The sequence below is a fragment of the Myotis myotis genome, unplaced genomic scaffold, assembly GCF_014108235.1.
Source record: "Myotis myotis isolate mMyoMyo1 unplaced genomic scaffold, mMyoMyo1.p scaffold_m19_p_4, whole genome shotgun sequence".
Classification (NCBI taxonomy): domain Eukaryota; kingdom Metazoa; phylum Chordata; class Mammalia; order Chiroptera; family Vespertilionidae; genus Myotis; species Myotis myotis.
This window is the reverse complement of record NW_023416346.1, coordinates 119530764-119544918: the sequence shown is the minus strand read 5'-3', so window position 1 is coordinate 119544918 and position 14155 is coordinate 119530764.

The window sequence follows — 14155 nt, the reverse complement described above, 5'->3', positions numbered from 1 at the left end:
TTGGGGGAAATAGATATGTAAGCCAACAACCGTAATGAAGGATACTATAAGAAGGTACCACATTTAGCAAAACCTGATCAGCTTTTGGTGTTATTAACTTTACCTTAACTAATATTTTGCATCTATTGAATATATAAAAATGTAATTGGCTGCTAATTTTATTAATTAACTTTTGGGTTTTCACTTCCTGTAAGTTACCCGTATACCAATGCCTTTTGCTCATTAAGATCTTGATTTTTTTTCTTTTCAATTATATGAGATTTTTATTACTTATTATATGTAGTCATTTATTTTAATGGAGAATGGAGAATTTTATTGCTCTGCTCTGATCCTCATCTTTGTACTTGTGTAACTAGTGTTGTTCTTTTGTAAGGTAGTAGAGACAGGCAGAATGCTCTATTTCATACAATTTGCCTTGCTGGAATAAGCTTCATACAAGAGTATAGGAAATTAACACAAATTTAGGAAAAATACAATGTCAAATGCGTATCAGGTAACTGAACAAGTATTTACTGAATCACTTTTTAGGTATTATCTAGGACTGGGAATACAATGATGAATAAGAGTTGTAGCTCCCAATTATTTAATGATTTAAAAATTATTTAACAATTCATAAGGAAAAGAACATGAAAATATTTCAGTAGTTTAATATATCATAGAATAGAGGTGAACACAGGGTTCTTTGGGAACAGAACTGGATAAAAATATTTATAAAGGTCGGTAATGAAAAAAATTACAATTCTCTCAGCTGTGAAATCAAAATAATAATAATAAATGAATATGGAAGACAACTCAATGGGAAATTGGGCAGATTACTTGAACTTGTTCGCGCAAAAGGATATCCAAATTTCCAACAAATCTATGAAAAGGTATTTAAATTTACTAGTAATTAAGGAAATGCAAATTAAAACTACAATGTGATTTATTTATACACCTCTCTCTGTGGAATGGCTAAAATAGAAACAAAGAATTTACATAAGCAGAATTCTTACATACTGCTGTTGTGATTATAAACAGGTACAGGCACTTTGGAAAGCGATTAGGCAATATCTTCTAAAGTTAAAATATACATGTATCCTATGACATGGTAATTTTATTTCTAGGTATTAAGTTATTATCTTAATAGGTCAAAATGGTTGAATATTGGCAATTTCCTATTGTTCAATATAATGTATTCCCAACAGAAATGCAAACATGCTCACCAAAAGACATGTAGAAGAATGTTCATAGAAGAACTATTTATAATAGCTTAAAACTAGAAACTGTCCAAATGCCCAACAGTAAAGGAAATAACTGAACACTAGCCTACAAAGACAAGAATGTACAAACTACAACTACACACATATGAGTGTTTCTCACAAACATAATTCTGGATAAAAGACACCGGACATAAAAAGAACCTACCTTGTGAATCTATTTATGTGAAACATAAAAATATGCAAAACTAATGTATGCCATTAGAAGTCAGGGCAATGGTTGATTTTTTAAGGTAAGTGACTGAAAGGTCCCACAAGTGTGGCTTTTGAAATACTGATACTATTAGGTTTCTTAATCTGAATGTTACTTACATTAATGATTTGTATACTTTTATATATGTATACTTCACTATAAAGTTTTTTAAAGATATATATTTTTATTGATTTCAGAGAGGAAGGGAGAAGGAGAGATAAAACATCAATGATGACAGAGAATCATTGATCAGCTGTCTCCTGCATGCCCCACATTGGTAATTGAGCCTGCAACCCAGGCATGTGCCCTGACCGGGAATCAAGCCGGTGACCTCCAGGTTCATAAGTCTGTACTCAACCCCAGAGCCACACTGGCTGGGCAGCACTATAAAGTTTTTTTAAACGGTAAAATAAATATAAGGAAATCCACGTAAGTTCTGATTTTCCCCCAGAATAACTAATTTGATGCATTTTGAGGGAAATAATGAATATCATATTCTTCCAAAAAATTTTTTTCTACTCACTTTTTGAGCTCTTGCTTTGTTGGTACTCTTGGGTAATCCTGCATTTGTTGTAGGAATGTAGGTAAGAGACTAGTCTGGATATGCTTCTTAGAATGAAAACTCAATGACACATTTCGTATTTTTTCCAGTGAAACATCATGTAGACCATCTTATGCACTAGCATGCAAACTTCTTAATTTTCCAAATGAGCCAGTTGAGAGGGAAAAAGGTAGTTTATCTGAGAAGCCCTGTGTTAGTGCCATTCTGAAAATAGAATAAAAGTGGTACCTATATACACTGTCATATACTGTTATACACAAAAATCAATTTGTGCATGTGGTTGTATGATTACATAGGTATAAAATATGTATACACATATGGATAAATACACACATATATACATATATACATATATACATATATACATACATACATATATACATATATGTATATATGAAACGTACACAACTATGTGATACCTGTGAGATTTTAGATATAGAGAGTGTCTAGGTATATAAAGAATAATTATTTTATTTTATTTTTTCTTTCTTTTTAAGGTTATATTTGGGTGGGAGAGGTCCTGGAGAATATTTTCCTTACTTGAATTACCTTGTTGCATTTCCTTCCTTTCAATTTTGGTTTTTTGTAAATGGGAACACTGTATTAATCCATTCTAATTAAAAACCAGCCATGCAACCCTTCAGTTAAAGAAACAATTTTTTAGACTGCGTAGGATATCATTTAGTCAGAAATTGGCTCTATGGCTTTTGGAATTATCAACACCACAGTGCTCTGGTGACCACTGGGGCAACAGCTTTACTAGCTGATTTTATTCTAAAAATATCAGGAATTGGCCCAGAGCCTTTGCTCTGAAGAAGGATTCAGAGTTCTTCCATGGGGGCTTAACCAAGTTTGGAAATTTCTATTTCTACCATAAAACCATAAAAGAAGGGTGTGTGTGTGTGGGGGGGGAGTTCTGGAAAGGGCAACGAGAAATAACCCAAGTTCACCTTCTGCTTTCCACAGAACACCTCTTCGCCATCCGGCTGCCAGAGGAGCTGTACTATTCTTAGCCATGTCCTGCAAAGGTAATTACACCAAACTCCTCTGAAACCCATTTCTGCATTTGTCTAAGAAATTCTTTTATCTTCTATAAATCCCCCATGCTCTAACTAAGCCCTTGGCTCCCCTTAGCTGGCCCTTGGCCTGAGGGGAGAACAATCACGCTTCTTTCCAACAGAGACTTTTCTGTACCTGAAGACAATTGTTTCATCATCATTATGCCACCCTCCTTCCCCTTCTCTGGAATGAAAATGTTTATCTTAGGCTTTTTCCTTGTCCTCCTCCTTGTCATTTCTCTGATCCCTTTACTTTTAACTATTGCCAAAGACTTTTCAGAACTGGACCTAGTGCTATGCAAAAAGCCTAGTTGATCTTGTTCTCCATCTGACGGGAAAAGGTAGAGTTAAACAGGGTGTGGAAAACAACAGGGAGCCCAAACAGGTGCCTCTTCTGCACAGCTGTGGAGTAAAGTCAAGTGTAATTGAGTCATGGGACAGTACAAAATCAAGGTTCCCAGTCCAAGGTAATGTCCTTTAAAAACAAAGCTGAGTTCAAAGGCCTTGCTGGTCCAAAAGCCCAGGGAGAATCCATCAGACTTGTTCAGTGAAGGGAACAGCCTAGATATGGGCCAGGGTAGTGAGTGGGCAACTGCAGCATTCAAGTTCAAGTCTCACTGTCATAGGGTGGGGAAAAGTAGGCATCTTCCAAACAGTTGAAGAATTGATTCGTAATGAGTTTGGGATACCGTTCTGATTTCTTTTTCGGACTAAGACAAAGTTTCTCCATGTCACTAAAACAAAGGCCTCAGACTTTCTGGTGGACCAGGACCAAACTTATGGGGATGTTGAGTAAGTAGATGTGCCCCAGGCCAAATGGTTCCTCCCTAATTGGACCATGTGATAATCTTTTGGGCTTGAAAAACTTGGAAATCTTTTCCTCCTCTCCATTGCCTGCTGCCATTCAGACAGACCTTGCAATGTCTCCCACATAATCATTCTTTTTGGCTTCTATTTCACAATCAGACCTGAACAATTTCAGCCCTAAATTGCTTCCTCATAGGACTTTCTGATTTCTGTCTCAGTTTACCAATCTACACTACACTCTGCTCCATTTTTTATATCTTTATTCAATGATTTTTTAATTGCCTATAGGATAAGTTATATCCTTCATTAGTCCATTCAGGTCCCCCAACATTTGGCCCTAAACTACTTTTCCCAACTGTATTTCCCAACTGTTTCCTTATATGACCCCTATATTGAGCCAAGTATCTTGCCCTTGGAATACAACTGCTCCCCACATGAATTTTTGTACAGGTCATTCCTTTGGAAAACCAGTCACTCTCCTCTCTGCTCATTTAAGTTCGATCTTTAAAGATGCAGATCCAGTATTAGTTCTTTGAAGATCTCAGCCAGAAGTCCTCTATGTCTCCAGAACTCTCATGGCACTTTCTGTTGATTTCCTTCATTCAACCCTGTACCATACCAGGCTGTTGGCTTTCATATGTGTTTATTGACTTCCCTGTCTAGAGTTTTAAATGCTTTGATGGCAAAAGTGAGTTTTTAGCAATGAAGATGTCACTCTAAACAGCTTAGCATTGTCCTGAAAGTACCAAATTTGCTGTGGATTCAGTATAGTTATAACGCTACAGTGCAGTGATTCTCAATATTTTTCAAAGATGAGGATCCCTTTGTTCCCTTTACACTGTCAAAAATATTTTATCTCCCACATGTTTTGTGATTCATTGATTGAAATTTTTTTAAAAACTGTAATGACCAGAAGCTTTTGTGAATTTGATAATGCTTTACAATGAAGTTTTATTTCAATCTAGCAGTACCCACCTATATTTGAAAATTAGTAGTGTGGTATTTGTAAGATGCTTTTAAAGGGTGTCCCAAAATTCACGCAAGAAGTAATTTTGATATAAAATACAGGTTTATAATTAAAAATTGTAAATTTTTTATTGATTCATAAAGTATACAGTATAAGGTTATGTATGGAGTAGCATATCGGGTAAATGGCTTCCATGGCTTTGCTGGCACATACGCACTCTTTTGTTGAAATTTTCCATGACTGTTTTGCATAAATGTGGCTGAATTTCAATGAGGCTCATTTTCATCTTGATGGCTTGGTTAATCGATAAAATTGTTGCATTTGAGGTTCAGAAAATCCACAAGTGATTGTTGAGAAACAAATGCATCCACAACGTGTCACTGTTTGGTGCGGATTTTGGGCTGGAGGTATCACTGGACCATACTTCTTCAAAAATGCAGCTGCTCAGGCAATAACAGTTAATGGTGATCGCTATCGCGACATGATAATCCATTTACCCAATATGCTATTCCGTACATAACCCTATACTGTATACTTTATGAATAAATAAAAAATTTACAATTTTTAATTATAAACCTGTGTTTTCTATCAAAATTACTTCTTGCGTGAATTTTGGGACACCCTTTATTTATTTGGTCTATAGATAATTCTTAGTGAACCTGTGGTTTTGTTGACCCTTGCACTAACATTAGCTCCCCATGTGTCCCCATGCCCCTTTATTTGGGCACATTATCATCATCGTCGTCGTCGTCATCATTTCATAGGGCTGTTGTGAAGATTAAATGAGGTACCATATATTAGATTCATAGCACAGTATTTGGTGTTTTAAGTGATCTTGATCTTTCTTTCCCTTCACATACCACCATCTTCTTATTTTGAAGATAGGGACCATCTGAGACCTTTTGGGCAATTCAATTTGCATGAGAGAGAGTTTGGGGGAGTTAATGTAAGGAGAGGTGGCGTGTCTCTGAGTGGGAAGGTGAAAATGTGTTAAAGATCACCAAGAGCAGCAGTTCTCAAACATTTTACTCAGGATTCCTGTACCCTCTTAAATATTGATGACCACAAGGACTTGTTGTTTATATGGAGTATATCTATCGAGAAATTTAAAAAATATATTTTTATTATTTAATTTAAACATAACAATAATAAATCAACACACTTTTATGAAAATATATTTCCCCAAAGGAAAAAATTACTGAGAAGAGCAGCATTGTTGTAAAATTTTTTAAATCTTTGTAATGTCTAGTTAAATAGAAAACATCCTGATTCTCATATCTGCTTCTGCATTCAATCTTTTGTGATATTTGGTTTTGGTGGAATAAAGGAAGAAAATTTAGGTTCTTATAGATTTGTTGGAGAAGGGAGGGGCATTTGAATAGCCTTTTAGATAACTGTGTATAGTTTTCTTTGAAACTAAACTCAAACTCAACAAGTGATAATTTCTTAAAGGTTATTTGCAATATGGAATCTGAAGCATATTAATGAAACTTTCATACTCTGTTACATTAAAATTCATTGTTGTCTTGATTTTAAATGGGTCTTTTAATCATGCATGATTTTATAACATCAACCATTGGAAAATATTGGTTCACTGAGTTATGAAGAACTTCTAAATGTTGACACATTTTATCATACAATTAAAAAATACATTCATTATTAATCACCACTGATCTCATCATATAAGTACTAGGAAGCTGTCAGGATCCTGGTGACAGGTGCATGATTTTCAAAATTCTAATTTTCATTCAAAAGCTTGAATTTTATAATTGGCAATAAATATTGTCAGTTGCTTTTCTTGAAGTGACAGGCTAACTTTGTTCATTTTTGAGAAAATATCTGCCAAATACCCAAGGTTGAATAGCCATAGTTTGTCACTTGCTCTTTCAAGTGAAAATAGTGTTCCATGAAACAAGCAGATAGTTCACCTTCCAACTCAAATGGCAACATAAATGCTTTTCCTTGAGACGGCCATTGTCCTTTGGTATACAGCAAAAGTGCTTTATGAGTACCTTCTATGTTGTCACACAAACAATGAAAAAGATGAGGACTTAAGGGTTTAGATTTAATAAGTTAATAATTTTTAGAGTTTCATCAAGGACATTCTTAAACGAAACTGCTATTTTCTTTTTACTGTGTGGCAGTAAAAAATACAGCGATGACTGGTATAGTTTGGTACCTTTGCCTTGCTTAGTGCTAAGATGTCAGCAGTACTACCCACCATTGCTTTTGTAACATCATTGCAAATGTCAAACAGCAAATAACATCATACTAGTATTGATGTTTTGACCGGAGGGACCCTCAGAAAGAACCTTGGGGTCTGTGCACCTCATTTTGAGAACCACTGCTCTAAACTTTTGCAAAGGGCCAGCCCTCCTTGGACATAAAATATAGCTACTGGCACATTTGGGAGGACAGCCAAGGTCTTTTTCAAACAGGGCAATTTGCTTTACTTTTTGGACCAGAGATGGACTTTTTATTTCTTTGCAAAACTGAAGGCATCTGGCTTGGGAGCACAATTATTCTCCACTCACCTTTAAACTGCCTCAGCCATTACTAAGTCTCTGGCAGTGATATGTTGATTATGTGAATTTAAAGCCCACAGGAGCCAGAAGAGTGACAGATCAGATTCCCTTAAATGAGAAATAAAATCCAGGAGCCTGGCAGAGGGACATACGGCTCTCGCTCCCGCTGACCTTTGGTGTCACTCTGGTAGAATGACTGCGTCTGGGCCAGATGGCAACGTGGCTTAAACGGAGATGTCTCATCCTGTTTCCCAGCATTAATTGTGCACGTTGATCTTCATTGTGCAGTCCATAATTCTTCATCGCCAACCTCATTTAGATTTTTTTTGAAGCAGTCGAATTCAAACAGGCCTCCATGAGTCCAAGCAATTTCAAAAGATTCAATTTCTTCTAAATCTCCAAACCCAAATATTTTGATATCCAGTCACTGTTATACGCTGACACTGAATCTTTTGTCAATCCAATGTAAGTCTAGGAACTTTTAAGAGAATGATATTGAAGGACAGAATCGCTATGCCCTAAAGGAGGTGGCTGAATAAAAGCCCATTTAACTTTTTGTTTAAAAGCACTAAATAAGGATCAATTTGTAATGGCAGCTTTTCAAGTATAGCAAGATAGCTTCTTAAATCTGATGGGGATAAATGGAAGGTCAGTACCTTTTATTTTATCAACAATTTCACCAAATAATATTTATTAAGGGCTTTCAGGTCCCAGCTATAGCTCCCAGCTATAAACAAGCACATACTGTAAGCAGAGCTATTGCAAGTGCTGAACCAGAGCAGCTCCTGGGTGTGGGATGTCTAGACTAGAACTTTACATCACTTGTCTATAGTGAAGAATACTTTCATGACGCAAAGGCTGAGCTTAGAATTTATTACAAAATAATTTGAAGTAGACCCAATGAGCAGCAAAAGCAAATTTAGCCAACTAGGAAAGAAAGCTGGCTTTTTTTCCCCTCAGGGTCAGGTGTAAGAACATTTTGTCATATGAGAAATGCCTCAATTTAGATAGAAAAACACTGGTTCTGGGAAAGGAAAGAAGTATGGACATTATATTTGACAGACTTTCCCCCCTTTGTATTCATGGTCTTTGAATTATATGCACATCAATGAAAAAAATACTGAACCCTCATAAACTGCCTGGCAAACAAGTAATAGTAATTGTAAAAGAGGAACATTTGCATATGTCTTAATGCTATGTTTTAGTTTTTGCTCAGAATTTTGACTTGCCAGTTATAATAGGGGTAGAACATCCATATTTTGGTAAGAACCACTTTGGCTTATTAAAAAATACAGCTTTTAAAAAAAACCAACAAAATTTCACGTTAATACAATTTAAATCAACATGTAATAGGAGGCCTGGCTTAAGAGAATAAAGTGTGATGGCTGTAGAGTTTAGGTAGGTTAGGTGGAGACTCCATGAGATGGGCCCGTGAGGAATGCATTTGCATGGGGGATGAAGTTGCCTTCTGAGAGTGTATGGTCCTAAGAGAAGGTAGCATTGCTGGAATACTGAAAAGGCTCAAGAAATAGAGGAGGTGGCAGAGGTGAATGGCATTAAACATTCAAATTTAAACTACCCACCATCAGTTTGCACTTCCTGAGTCTTTGTCAGGGGCAATCGTTAAGAGCAAGTAAATATTAAAAGAGCGATTTCAGCAAAACCTCTTTAACACACTGGAAATACTGAGCCTGAAGTGCTTTGTAGTCCATGTAATAGAGTGAAAGGAAAGAGGGGAAGGAAGTGCATTGTTCTTCTTGGACTCAGCAGCACCTCCGGTGAGTATTGTTTCTTTCCTGGGGCAGCAGTGACTTTGGTCATTGGTGGGTACTGGTGCCTGTGGTAACTCTCATGGCATTATTGTGCTTTTGCCATTGGTGTAGCCAAGAATCAACAGTCCAACAAGCCAGACCAGAGAAAAGTAAACCAACATAATTTCCTGTCATCATGCAGAACAGTAATGGGACTGGGGATAGTTTTCTGTTTTTATCTATATATATAAAAGCTTAAGCGACTGAATGACCGGTCAACCAGTTGCTATGATGTGCACTGAGCACCAGGGGGCAGACGCTCAACACAGGAGCTGCCCCCTGGTGGTCAGTACGCTCCCACAGCCAACCTCCCACGGTCCTTCTCCCCAGCCGGCTGCCCCCTGCCCCTCATTGGTCCCAATCACCGGCCAGGCCAAGGGACCCCACCTGTGCACCAGGCCTCTAGTGTTAAATGATTCTAATAAGCAAAACTTAGTGATTTTTTCCAGGAAATACTTTTTCCTAAAAGATAAAATCATGAGCCAAAGAAAAGAGTTTACTTAACAAGAATAACCTGGTCCCCGTTAATATTCACTTCAGTATTCTCACCTCCCTGTGCCTACCAATCTATAGCTGTCATGTTATAAAACGTGCCCAATTAACCTTTAAAGACCTTCCCTGAAATCAGCCAGCCCAGTCCTGGAGATTCTAGCCTGCTATCATCCTTCTTCTAAGACACTATTTAGATTCTGTTAAGGCAGTGTTTTCCTATACTGCAGTTAAGTCTTAAAAACTTTCTCTGATTGATCAGTGATTTTCCCCCTGGTGTTTTCTGCGGATAGACAGTTGACATAGCCAAAAAGGTGAATGTCTTCAGGAGAGACCCCCTGAGGTCGGGGTGGAGCCAAGTGATTATTTTTGAGGTCCTGTTTCTACCTGCAGGAAGGTGAAACCTGAGGAAATTTGGTCTAAATTCCCATCATCATTCTTTAAGCAAGGATACCAAATGTCTAGCCCTGTGAAATTACCATTTTAATTACTTTTCATATGACTCTTCCTTTGTAAGATAAATATGGTATTCCTTTCCTCAAGACAAAGATGATTTTAAATTAATTGTATCATGACAAAATCTTAAAGATGTGTGTGCGTATATGTACATATACACTGAGTGGCCAGATTATTATGACCGGCCAGATTATTATGACCACCCCATCAGTACAATGAAGTGAATTAGTTATGCAAATAATAATAATAATAAAACCTTGAGAGTATTTGCTTAGGAAGTTTTAAATATTCAGTATTTTTGGAAGTGTCAATGAATTACTGATTTGGGTGGTCATAATAATCTGTCCACTCAGTGTATATACCTGTGTACATATGAATACACACATATACATATATGTGTACACATACACATTCTCACACATGCACACATATACCATCAAGAGATGTAAGGCAGTTTAAAAAACGCAGTCGGATAAAAATCAGGATATCCCAGAAGGCAATGCTCTGTGGGACCTGCTGGGAACTTATTCTTTTGGCTGTGCCTACTTCCCTGTTCCCATCAGTCTCTTTTCCAGTTAAAGACCACTTTCTCTTATGGCACATGAAGAGGAGCCTTTGCAACCTCAACACCGAAGCTTCTTTTCCCCTTGTCCAAACCATGCCTGACTCCCTCCTCAGGGAGGTGTGATAGGGCAGGGGAGAGGAAGAAAGCCCTTGGAGGTCATAGCTACATAGGTTGGGAGTGAGATCTTATCTAACCTCTGTCTCCTGGGCTCCATAATGGGCTCCATTATGCCAACGTGGACCGCACAGATGCTGATAATTGATTACCAGGTGCTGAGAGTTTTGGATCCTTGTGTGGCCTTGATCTTTGAAGAATTCCTTTAAAGTTCATTTTCAAGCAGGTGACCAAAAGGCAGATTTGCATGCCAAACTCTAAGGACTGAATAGGAGGTCTGCTGGTGAAGAATTTGAATATAACAAAGAAGGGTCTGACTGTAATGGAGGTGAACTGTTGAGAATATTTTTCCTGAATGCTTTTGGGAAGACTTTAAGGTAAACATCATAGGTAAAAGGGAGGATTCACCAGTTCATTTCTGTGACAAATTTGATTTTTCTATTAAAATCTGTGGGCACATGATTCCTTGCAAGCATGCTTTTTGCTATGACTATGCTAACTTATGCAAAAACAAACAAACAAAACAAAATCCCCCTGAAAATGGAGATGTGTTCAGGCCGTAGTGTTCCTGTGCTGGCGCCAGATGCTGGGGTCCAACCCCAGCAGGTCCAGGGGTCCCCAAAGGTGTGGACGGAGTCGGCGAAGAAGGAATGACACGGAGACAGCGTTCAGTTGATCAGCAGCCTAGCCAGGATCTCTAGCCAGGATCTCCAGCCAAGTTCTGGTCTGACTCTCCAGCGAAGTTCTGGTTTTTATTGTCTTGTTACATCTGTATTTATACCAGTTGATTTTAATCCTGTCAATTTCTATTGCAAAGGTTAGGGCTTTTCTTATTTCCATTCCAGGGAGTAAAGATTATGTAGCTTAAGCGTGATTGTTTGTAGTTAAAGTGATTAACTACCCACCTGGCACTTAGTTAAGGAGTTTTATCCCCTCCCTGACTTCAGGGAAAAATTCCTACCTGGGGAAACAACCTTTCTCGGAGAGGTGACCTTGGTTAAAACACACAGCGCTAAGGGGAACAAACATATTAAGAACAGTATGCTATATACGCCAGGTCCCTTGAAACATATGCTGTGCAGATGTTTCTTTCCTGCAGCGACTGTGTCAAGCAGCAAGGATGGACCGGCTTCTGGCACTGTGCTGCAAATTGAGCATGCACAGTTCTCTCTTCACGTTGTAGCGCTGTCCAAGGATGCAAGAAAACATTTTTCTCAAAGAGACTTATAAGCTCATATCAACCATTGCCATAGGAAAACTGAAAAACTTGTTACTTGTGCTCCACTGGAAAAGGTTCATCCTTGTATTTCCTCATCAACAGCTGATAGCCCTGTAATGCTGCTGGTCAAGGACCATGTGAGTCAAATTCCACCAGAGCAGTACAGCATTCTGTCTGCACCTCCTAGGCCAGCGGTCACCAACCTTTCGGGCCTCATGGACCACCAGTGGTCCTCAGACCACCGGTTGGCGACCGCTGGCCTAGGCAATGTGTGCCACACAAGCACAATGGATCAGCCACCTCCACCCATGACTTTATACCCATTAACAGTAACTTTTCCCCTGGATAGATTATTGCTCAGGTGCCATCTTATATGAACTCTTCTCCTCTAGGATCTCCTCTATCTCAACATGGTGGTTCATTTGTTTGAAAATGAGCTTTCAACCATCACAATCCTAACTTTTTACCCTAGTTAACTAAAGACCAAGAAACTCTGGGCCCTCCCTTTCCACAACCAGATGAAACAAATCCTGGTATATGGCCTATATCAAAAGGATTTTTACCTCCTTCACCAATGCAAGGTCTATTTTCCCCAACCTCACTTCCTGGATCATATAGTTCAGATCAGACAAAATACTGTACAGACCATATTAACAAGGGAACTGAAGAGATGAAGAGGAAAAAGACTTAAATATAGTCAACCTTATAATTAAACTTTGACTATATTAGGAAGGAAAAGCACTTCATTTTTTAAAATATATTTTATTGATTTTTGACAGAGAGGAAGGGAGAGGGATAGAGAGTCAGAAACATTGATGGGAGAGAAACATCAATCAGCTGCCTCCTGCACACCCCCTACTGGGTATGTGCCCGCAACCAAGGTAAATGCCCTTGACCGGAGTTGAACCTGGGACCTTTCAGTCCACAGGCCGATGCTCTATCCACTGAGCCAAACCAGTTAGGGCGAAAAGCACTTCTTATAGAGATAGCTATAACACCAATGACTTTAGGAATTATTTCATAGGAATTATTTCAAGTTCTATACTGTAATGTGCTGTATTTTAACAACTTTGTTACTTTAGTGTGGTAAAATGACCCAGAGGACCTTTTGTAATATGAGTTCCTGAAATAAATTTACATTGTTTCCCTTTCAAAAGTATTGTTTTTGTTTTGGGGTGTTTTTGTGTGTGTGTGATATATTCTGTTACCTTTTGTAGGATTAAATTTCAGTATGGTTGTAAAGATGCTATTTTTATATAAACTTAAGCACAGCCACATACTATCTTTTTTTAAAAAAAACACATGGTTTGCCACTAACTTTTCAAAATATAAGTAGCAATCTAGAATATAGTGTAAGGCAGACAGCTAAATGGTAGAGAATTATTTCACATTTTAGGCACTGCAATTTTGAGTATAATAAGTATATAATGCATTTCACTTGGATGCCTTTTCATTTTTAGGCAGCTCCAGAAGCACAAAAATACATCGGAATTCCAACACTGTGATAGATTTATGTTTGTAATGTTAAAAGGCACTCCTAAATCATCTGGAAAGATATGGCCAATGTAATTGACTTTGTAGGCTCCAAGCTGGTGGGGATGCTGTTACAGTACTTGTTAGTACATTTTTTTTTCCAGAATGGTTGGAATCACATAATGTACCATATTTATTAGTCTTAAGTAACATTATATTTTAGCACTGTTTAAATTGTGTCATTTAGATGAAGCGTGTGCTACTCCAGTCATTGTCTTCAACTAAATACTTAGGGCTGAATAGACTTTATTATAATTCCTTATTTCATGGTAGAGTTTGGTCCTTTTCTTATGGTTTCTTGCTTATTGGGTTTTAAATTACAATTTAAGTGCCATGGAGGAATTTGAATAATTTATTAATGATAGGCATTCTTATAGTCACAGACCCACATTTGCTTGGTTTCATTACTGTGTGATAAGAGTTTTTCCTCTTACTTGAAGTAAAAGAAGCTATTAATTTCTTTCCTATTTCTTTTATTGGTAAAGGATTCTAAACTTGGAACATATTAGCATGAAGTTAACAGTAAAGAATACTGGATAACTTTCTATTGTAGAAAAGTAATGACTAAATTATATAAATTTCACTGCTTTATAAGGTGCT